General features: G+C 46.9%; 1 long non-coding RNA gene across 1 annotated transcript; it reads left to right on the top strand.

The window, feature by feature from the left end:
* The first annotated feature begins 879 nt into the window (after positions 1–879).
* On the top strand, positions 880–6034 carry LOC122459679. The gene is made up of 3 exons (XR_006280503.1): positions 880–2606; positions 3505–3632; positions 3716–6034. It is a non-coding gene; the product is annotated as an uncharacterized LOC122459679 (long non-coding RNA).
* Positions 6035–8391: the final 2357 nt, after the last annotated feature.

The following is an 8391-nucleotide window of genomic DNA, read 5'->3' as shown; positions in this document are numbered from 1 at the left end:
TAAATGTATAGCCCCTGCATAGAGGAGTTTAGGCCCATGCACCAATTAATAGATTACATTCGTCCATATATGCAGATTATCTCTGACAAATATCCAACCCATATTTTTTAATGTTAATATCAAATCATCCAAGTATACTTTAATGAAAGTTACTAATAAAAATTGAAAATAGTATTTGCTTTACTTAAATGTTTCAGAACATAATTTGGGAGAGATTGTGAAAATGTACCATTTCTTTTGCACTAAGAAGGAGAATAGAACTCCCTAGTAACTTTCCTCAGGGCAGCATTCTCCCCAGAAGCATCTCTGGGGATGGCTCTTTAAATCTGGCGGAGTCAAGCAACTGCAGCCCTAAAGTGACCATTTTGTAGCTGTTGGCTGCATCTCTCTCCCAGAGGGAAAGTACCTGTTATGTTTTCCTTTATTGCTGAAGAGATGGGCACAATCTTATAGACCACAGTAGAGTGGAAACTGTTTATAGAAACAGTGATGTGGTATCTGTTGGTTAAGTAAATTGTAGTGCTGGAGTACATGTATTTTGTGATTGTAACAGGAAAAGGAGTTGGGCAAACACACTGTATGTATGAAAATTATTCTTGCTGTGGTGGCTAAGGTGTTAAGATCCTGCTGGTCCATCAGGATTGCTTGTTCCTCATGTTAGAGCATTCACTATTGTCATATTCTACTATAATGATACTTTCCAATTCTGTAGTGTTTTAAACCTGAGGATAGAATAGAATAGAATATCGGAGTTGGAAGGGACCTCAGTAGGTCATCTAGTCCAACCCCCAGCTCAAAGCAGGGCTAATCCCCAATTTTTGCTGCAGATCCTGAAATGGCCCCCTCAAGGATTGAACTCACAACCCTGGGTTAAGCAGGCCAATGCTCAAACCACTGAGCTATCCCTCCCCTCTTTAGGGATATTTAGGTCCTGATTCAATAAAGCACTTAAGCTTATGCTTAACTTTAAGAACATGCTTTAATTTCATTGATTTAAGAACATGTGCTCCCCATCCGTGTGTCTGTAGTCACTTGTCTTAAACTTAGATTGTAATCTCTTTGAGCAGGGACCATCTTTTTGTTCTGTGTTTTTACAGTGCCTAGCACAGTTGGGTCCTGGTCCATGACTGAGCTCCTACATGCTATGACATACAAATAATAAATAAGAAGTTATACATGTTGAAGCACTTTACTGAATTTGACTTTTAATCATTAAGGCCCAGACCTAAAATCTCTGTGAGGTAGGTTAAGTGGTTTACATTTGAAAAAGCTTGTGACTTGCCCAAGATCCAACAGCTCTAAGCTCCGGACCATACTTTTTTTTATCCTGTTTAGTAAAAAAAATTACTAATAATTCTAGTCTGGATTGGACAGCTGAAATCAGGCATGTAGACAAAACTACTATCGGGGACCTATATGTTGCATAAATATGGATTAAACACTGACACTATTTGCTAAAATTGCAGGGCAGGAAAGGTCAACTACATCGAGTTCCTCAGACTCACTATGGAAATCCAAGGGGAGAGTATGTTATGAATCCTAGTATACTTTCATCATCCTAAGTGTTCCTGAAACTCTTTTCTAGGCTCTTTTCTTCTGCTTCAAAAGGGTGTATAATCATAGTGGTATCCTGTCTACTGTAGGCTGAGCTATATTAACAGAACACATTTAATTTAGGGCTTAGATGGAGCTATAGTCCCTTTGTACAAATCAATAATTTATCCACTGTTTCCCCTTTCTGTATTAGGAAATGCTTTTACATATGTAAATAAAATAAGTATTAAATAAAATTGGGTAGAAATAATCAGAGTTGATCATCTCAGTATCAGTTATGGGCATGCATTACATGCCCATAACCGATATTGAGTTGATCAACTCTGATTATTTCCACCCAATTTTATTTAATACTATAGTGCTTGTCCATTTGATTCAATTACCTTATTTGTCTAGTCTTTCATTTTCTCTCTCAACTACTTAATTTTTTATTCTCTGCACCTCAGTTTGGTGCTTGGATTAGTGGGGGACTGAGACACCAGACTGAATATCACTGAGAGACAGTGTAAAGTGCAAACAGTAACTCTTTTTTACCTGCTTTGATGAACCAAATTCTGTCATAGCATGTTTGAAAAGGGTTTTGTTTTGTTTTTTTCACAAATACTTATAATGGGAGTAAAATAAACAGCTTAGGTAGTGTAACAAAAGCAGTAAAGATATGAAACCAATGGTGGTATTGACAAAAATATCTGAATGGGAATCTGTAGAAAGGCTTAATAGCCACTGCAGATACACCACAGCTCATTGATGAATTGGTAACTCTAAGTTTAAAGTCACTTGCCATAAATACAAGCAAGAGATGAAAACTCCTGAAAAACATTTGCATTTTAAGTGGGAGGTTTATTAAATTCTAATAGTGTTTATGTTTCCTTTGTATTTCAGAGTAGTTTGACAGAGGAGGGTAGCTTACTTGTCCCAGCATCAGTAGACATGGGATGGAATCATGGTCCTATTGAATTCCATGGGAGTTTGCCATTAACTTTAATGGGGCAAGAATTTCACCCAACTCCTTCCACTGAACTTGATAAATGGACTTCAGTAGGGACAGAGAGGTAGGCCAGCCCTCAGTACATTTGAAAATCTCACTCATAGAGTCTAAACTCAGAGAAGTTGAGCAAGCAGGACCTAGTTGGAGCAGGAGTGATTTTCTTAAGCAGGCCAGGAACATATGGTTGTCAGGAGATTTTGATATATTTGGTGAAGAGTTAAGTCTTAAAACAGCAGCCTGGCTCAGAACCTGAAGACAGTTGCTTACCTGAAATTCTGTTGTATTATATTTGTGAGTTATCAAAATTATCTCAAAATCCCTGTTGGAGAGCGTAGATTCTTGCCAATAAAATTAGACTTGGATTGCAATCCTGGATCTTTGTCTACTTATTTCTCTCCCAACAAGGAAATAAACCACTGGGAACTGGCTGTTGAGCCTCCTGGAGCCTTCAACCATGTTTCCCCTAATTCAGGAAGCACTTAGATTGTGGTGCGTCAATGGGTGTTATAGAAAAACTGTAAATTGAGAGAAATTTAAAGGACACTTTATTTGTGTTTAAAGTTTCTTGCCCTTTTCCGAGGACAGATCAATTTGAAAACAGAAACCTGTATAAACTAATAAGGAGAGTTGAACGGAATAAGCAGCTGGGTTACATTTCTGCAGCTGGTGTTAGAGAGTGCCGAAAGATTACACCTATACCAACTTTGTATGAAAAATGAGTCGGTCACATCTGGAGATATCTCTAAGAATCCTCTGGCTCCCCCCACCCACAGTTTTTAAACCAGCCCAGTGCATAGATGGTTGTGGTGTTGTTTCTTGAGGGGAAGGATGTAGAAGCAGAGGGAATTGTTTCATGGGGCCTGCCAAAATATGCTAAGTCTGGCTATGAGTGTGCATCTTTCCTCTCTGCCAGAAAATAGCCTCTCAGCTCTTTTTCAAGAAAATGAACTTCATTTTTGCAGGGCTCCTGGAGGAGAGAGTAGCAGTTTGGTGGCTCTGGCTTGCACATGGACCTGCTGTAAATGGCCACCCAGAAGCTGCAGAGAAGGAATGACCATCAGAAATGGCCTATATTCTAGGAACCCCTGAGGTATGCCAGTCTGTTATTTGTGCAGCTTGAAAGGAAATAAATCATTCCCCTCTTTTGTACTCAGATTTATGCTATTCCTACAGGGAAGCATCTTACCAGCAGAAAGCTGACTCCAGAGTGCTCAGGCTCTGTGGGGCTGGAGAAGGCCTTAGCTAGGCAAAGGGATGCTCTTTTCTTGCACTGGATAGTCCCTACCTGAATAGGCTGCTGATGGCTTCCTTCATGCCCCAAGTTTTCTTCCTTGTCCCTCCCTGTGGAGGGCAGCACCCCGCTCTGCATATTACAGCCCAACGCCGATTGTAAGGGGCACAGCTCTGCTGCGGCCAAGGTATTGATTCGTACCCTCTTGTTCTGCATTTCGGGGACCTACCTCGCTGGCTAGCTAAGGGAAGAGAGCCCGTGCCCCTGGTTGGGTGTGGGGGCAAGGCAGCCTCGGGCACGCATGTGCCTTCCCCATTTCTGGCTCGCTGCTGCCCCTCGCGTGCCTCGGCTCGTGGCCAAAGCACGTCCCCAAAAGTTGTGCTGGCTGCAGCAAGCCACGCGCGCGCGCCCATCTGCTCTGCCGCAGAGCTCCGCGTGCGCCGTGCAAACGGACAACCCTCGCACACCGCGCCTGCAGCCTTCACCCCGGCGGGGTACAGAGCCCCGTGTGCACTCACAACTGCGGGGGGATCTGTGACGTGGTACGTTAGCGGTTACAGCCAGGATCTCCCGGCTCAGCAAGCAAAGGAGCGATTAAATATTTACTGCTAGCTGGGCCCTGCTTTTCGGAAGTGGGTTCGGGGGCGCGGAGATTTTGCGGGGAGTCACGTCAGCTCTTGTATAGCCCTCTGTCAGTGCAAGCAGTTTAAGGGCACTCCAGCAAACGAAAGAAAGGAAAGTCTGAAAGGAAAGGCAGAAATTGAAGCAATCTGAGGGTTGTGGTTTTTTTTTTTTTTTTTTTTACATGCAAGTGTTTCCACTGATTGTGTTTTACACCGAGATAATTCGCTCTAGAATTAGACCTTGGAGAAAACTTTACAACAACAGTAACAACACCAATAACAGAAAGCAAGAGACAAAAAGTCGGCATGATTAGGGGGGAGACCGCATAACGTAGATTCACCCTGGAGATAAGAAGAGGAAGTGAAACTCATTAGGGCAAGTGAATAGACCAGGCTCTCGCTGAATTGTTATTTAGACGCCTTGCGAAGGGAAGGTCGAATTATTTGCTCAGACTTTCGAACATGTTCTGGAATTGAAGGTTGATGTGAAAAGAGCTAGCGAGTGGTTGATTTGAATGAGTAGCTCCCCTCCGCAGCCCTGCTCCTGGCATAAGAAAGGGGAATCGCTAGACCCGGGGTGAGGATAGACTTGCATAAAACGACCTCTCCAGTTTGTTTAGCGCAGAGGCGCAAACGTTACAGGCTACAGTAGTCGCGGATGGTTAAGTAAATACCAGCCGCTGCCCAATGAAGAGAAGAAGAACTGTTCGCCCTAGAAAGGCGCCGCTGCTATCGTGATTAATGCAACGGGATTGATTCAGCTGGCGCTTTGGAACCAGACAAACTCAAAGACCTGATCCAAAGCCATAGCCTTAGGCCAATAACCAGAGATTTAAACGGACTTTGGCTCAGGCCCGAAACACGGAACTGGAAGGCAAACTATTCCTGCCGTGATGGCTGTCAAACTCAATGTAGTAAATATTACCCCGCTAAGTAGCTATTCAGAGATGGATTCAAACTTGCTTGTGTCTCCGACTGGGCAGTGAGGCACTAATAGAGCCGGATTCTGTTGTCAAATAAATCTTTCTGGACCTCGCCCTGACACCCCGCAAATGAACGCACGTTGTTAAGTACTTTGCTTCAGTACCATACAACGCTGCAGTGGATCCGAGGGGTTCGGTTTACTCCGCCCGCCCAGGAGCACGCACACACCCCATGCCTGTAAAGAGGGCGCACTTTTCTGAAAAGAACGTTCTTTCGGGAGCCCTGGAGTCGGTCCACCTGGTGGGCGGTGTCTGCTTATAACCTGCCCCTAGGGAACAGTACCCGAGGGCCAGCCGCTGTCAGTCGACCTTGTGCGGGCTGAAGTTTCCCCGAGCCCAAGCCCTGCGCTGACTTCACGCCAGCCACAGCTGGATCCACGCTCTCTGCTCCCTGGGAGCATCGGGGCCCCGCCAGCGCACGCCGGGCCCCGGAGCGCAGCTGGCCCAGGGCCGCTGTCGTTCCATCTGGGATCATCGAGTTTTTTTTCAAATCCGCTTCAAAGCGGGTCAGGAGCTTCAAAAAGCTTCTCACCTGCGCTGTGAGATGCAAGGCGCAAGGGGCTCTGTGGCCTCGCTGGCTCGCCCTGCCTTGTTGGGTGTGTGTGTGGGGGGGGGGAGCAGTCCCTTCGCCCTTCCTTCCACCCACTGGGGTTAAGTTTCATGACGCTAGTCCGGCTGCAGCCACTGGCCAGGCCTAGGCTTGCCCGGAGCTTAGCCAAACGGACACGGGCCAATGGAGGGTTTTGCTCAGATTTGAGCGGGCGAGAAGAGGCAGAGCCAACGCGCCAATTGCCAATTGCCGCTGTGGCCGCTGTGGGGCGCCCAAGATCCACTTTCTGACCTCCGTGCTTGCCGGGAGAGAATCCCCCCGAACCGATGCACCGGGCAGGGGCTGAAGGGGAGAGGGGAGCTTTGTTGTCTAATACACCCGCGGGGGACACTTTGTTCCATAACAGAAGCCACCGAGGGGGGCAGGCACAATACGCTCTCCGGGAGAGGAGAAAGCCGGGGCCGCTCCGGCTACAGCAGAGCGTCTTAATGGCCGAGGGACGCGGACTGTCCCTTGGAAACGCCTCCGGCAGCCCCGGCTCCAAATGCTGCGAGGCTCTAGGGGAAGGGGGAAGCGGACTCTCCCCCACCCCCTTCCGGGGACTGAACCCCCAGGGGTGCCTGCCCCGCCCCAACTCCCGGCAGCAGCAGCCGCCCGGCTGGCGCAGGGCGCTCTCCCCGCCCGGGGATCCTCCTGCCAGCCGCCGAGTCCCCTGCAGCAGCTTTGCAAGCTCCCGCCCGGGGCGCGGGGCTCTGAAGGGTCTGGCTGGCCGGGGAGGCATCGCCTGGGCTAAAGAGCCGAGCAGCCGGGCTTTGGGAGGGCGCCGTTTCCTTTCAATGCGGGGCGGAGCAGCCGGGGCCGCTCGGGGCTCTGGACTCTCCGCCCCCCCCCCCCCGAGCTCCCCCCGGCAGCCCCGTGCAAAGGCGGAGACGCGCTCCCCCCAGCTCCCGGCACCGTCAGCGCAGGAGTCGGTTTCACCCGCGCCACCGGCTTGCGGGCGGCGGTTTTAAGGACCCTCAGCAGCCGCGGGGTCCTCGGGAAAAGGCTCTTTGAGGTTCTCCCCTTTGTGCGGCGTTTCTTAGGGCCGGGCACTCGGGAAAGGGTTATGGACGGGGCTTCAGAGCCCGGCTAATCCTTGTGTAAATGTAAGGAGGCTAGGCCGGAGAGTCCCCTATGTAACGCCACGATTTCCCTCCACATCTGGACGGCTACGAATTTACTGGCCATTTCCCCCATGTATATGTACCAAACCACAGCAAGGAGGGGAAATCCACCAATGAAAGCGGCGTGTTTTTTATTCAGAAGTAGCCAGGCTCTGTTTCTGCAAACGGAGCGGGAGGCGAGTTGCATCCAAATTGCTCGCTTTGTAGTATCCTCATTTTCAGGGCTTCGCAGATAAACACCAAAGGTAAAAACAAAAAGTCTATTGGATCAATAGGCAAGATGGTTATTTAGATAACGAATTAATCCCCCTGCTGGACTTGCGATGCTCAACTTTGAACCCCTTCCCATTCTTAAAAAAAAAAAGTGTTTAAAGAAAAAAGTCTCCAACGGGATTAAGGGTTTAATTACAATTCCCTATCGAAGTAATGTGTTTGATGAACTGATCTTATCAGTTAATAGTAACAGTAATTTAAAGCTTATGAAATGGATTTCCAGAAAATATACTCAAGATAGCTTTTTAAAAAGTAGATGCTGCGATCATTATACGCCAAAGTACTGAGGAAAGGGAGCCCGCATTGCACTGTATGGGCTACAAGGAATTATTGATGATAGTTCGAAATCTAGCGTTTAAAATATATCTGTATGGTTGGGGCAAAAAAAAAAATGTATCCGAAAAAATGGAAGCTCTTTCAAGTTGGGGGAACAGATCAAAGTTGCCGCTCACCGAGGGTTGATAATGTTCATTATACTTTTCGCCCGCACTATGGTCAAGAGAAAAATAAAGTAATTGGAACATGCATCAACAGTTTCCCATGATATAAGAGTTAAAAGAAGTAACAGAACTAATCACTGTCTCCTCAAATCAAGTAGAAAACATTTCAATGCACTAATTAGAGTAATTAGAATAATAAGACTGCCTATATGTGGTAAGACAATGTGTACAAACAACTTTATTTAATGTATACTGGTAATCAGCGATGCGTGCGTGCTTGAATGCTTAGTGCAATAAAACTAACCCCCGTCCGCCCAAACAATCAAATACAAATTAGTTTAATGATTGTGCCTGCTTGAATGTCTTAGAAATCCACAGGCAGAGGGAAATAAATAGCACCATCCTTGTTTGTATGTCTCCCCTACTGACCAAGGAGCTGATGCCTCCATGGACTTGGCAATGAATGACTGCAGACATGAATGAACCAAGGAGGGAAAGAGAATTAATGAATGACTCAGGCAGCCTAAGACAAGCCCTAACTTTCACAAGAGTCTCTTGCAAGTTCTGGAGTGAGGGAGAGACGACA

This window comes from Dermochelys coriacea, chromosome 3 (genome assembly GCF_009764565.3).
Source record: "Dermochelys coriacea isolate rDerCor1 chromosome 3, rDerCor1.pri.v4, whole genome shotgun sequence".
In the NCBI taxonomy this organism is placed as follows: Eukaryota; Metazoa; Chordata; order Testudines; family Dermochelyidae; genus Dermochelys; species Dermochelys coriacea.
Note: the sequence above shows the minus strand (reverse complement) of the source record. Positions and strands in the feature narration are given on the sequence as shown.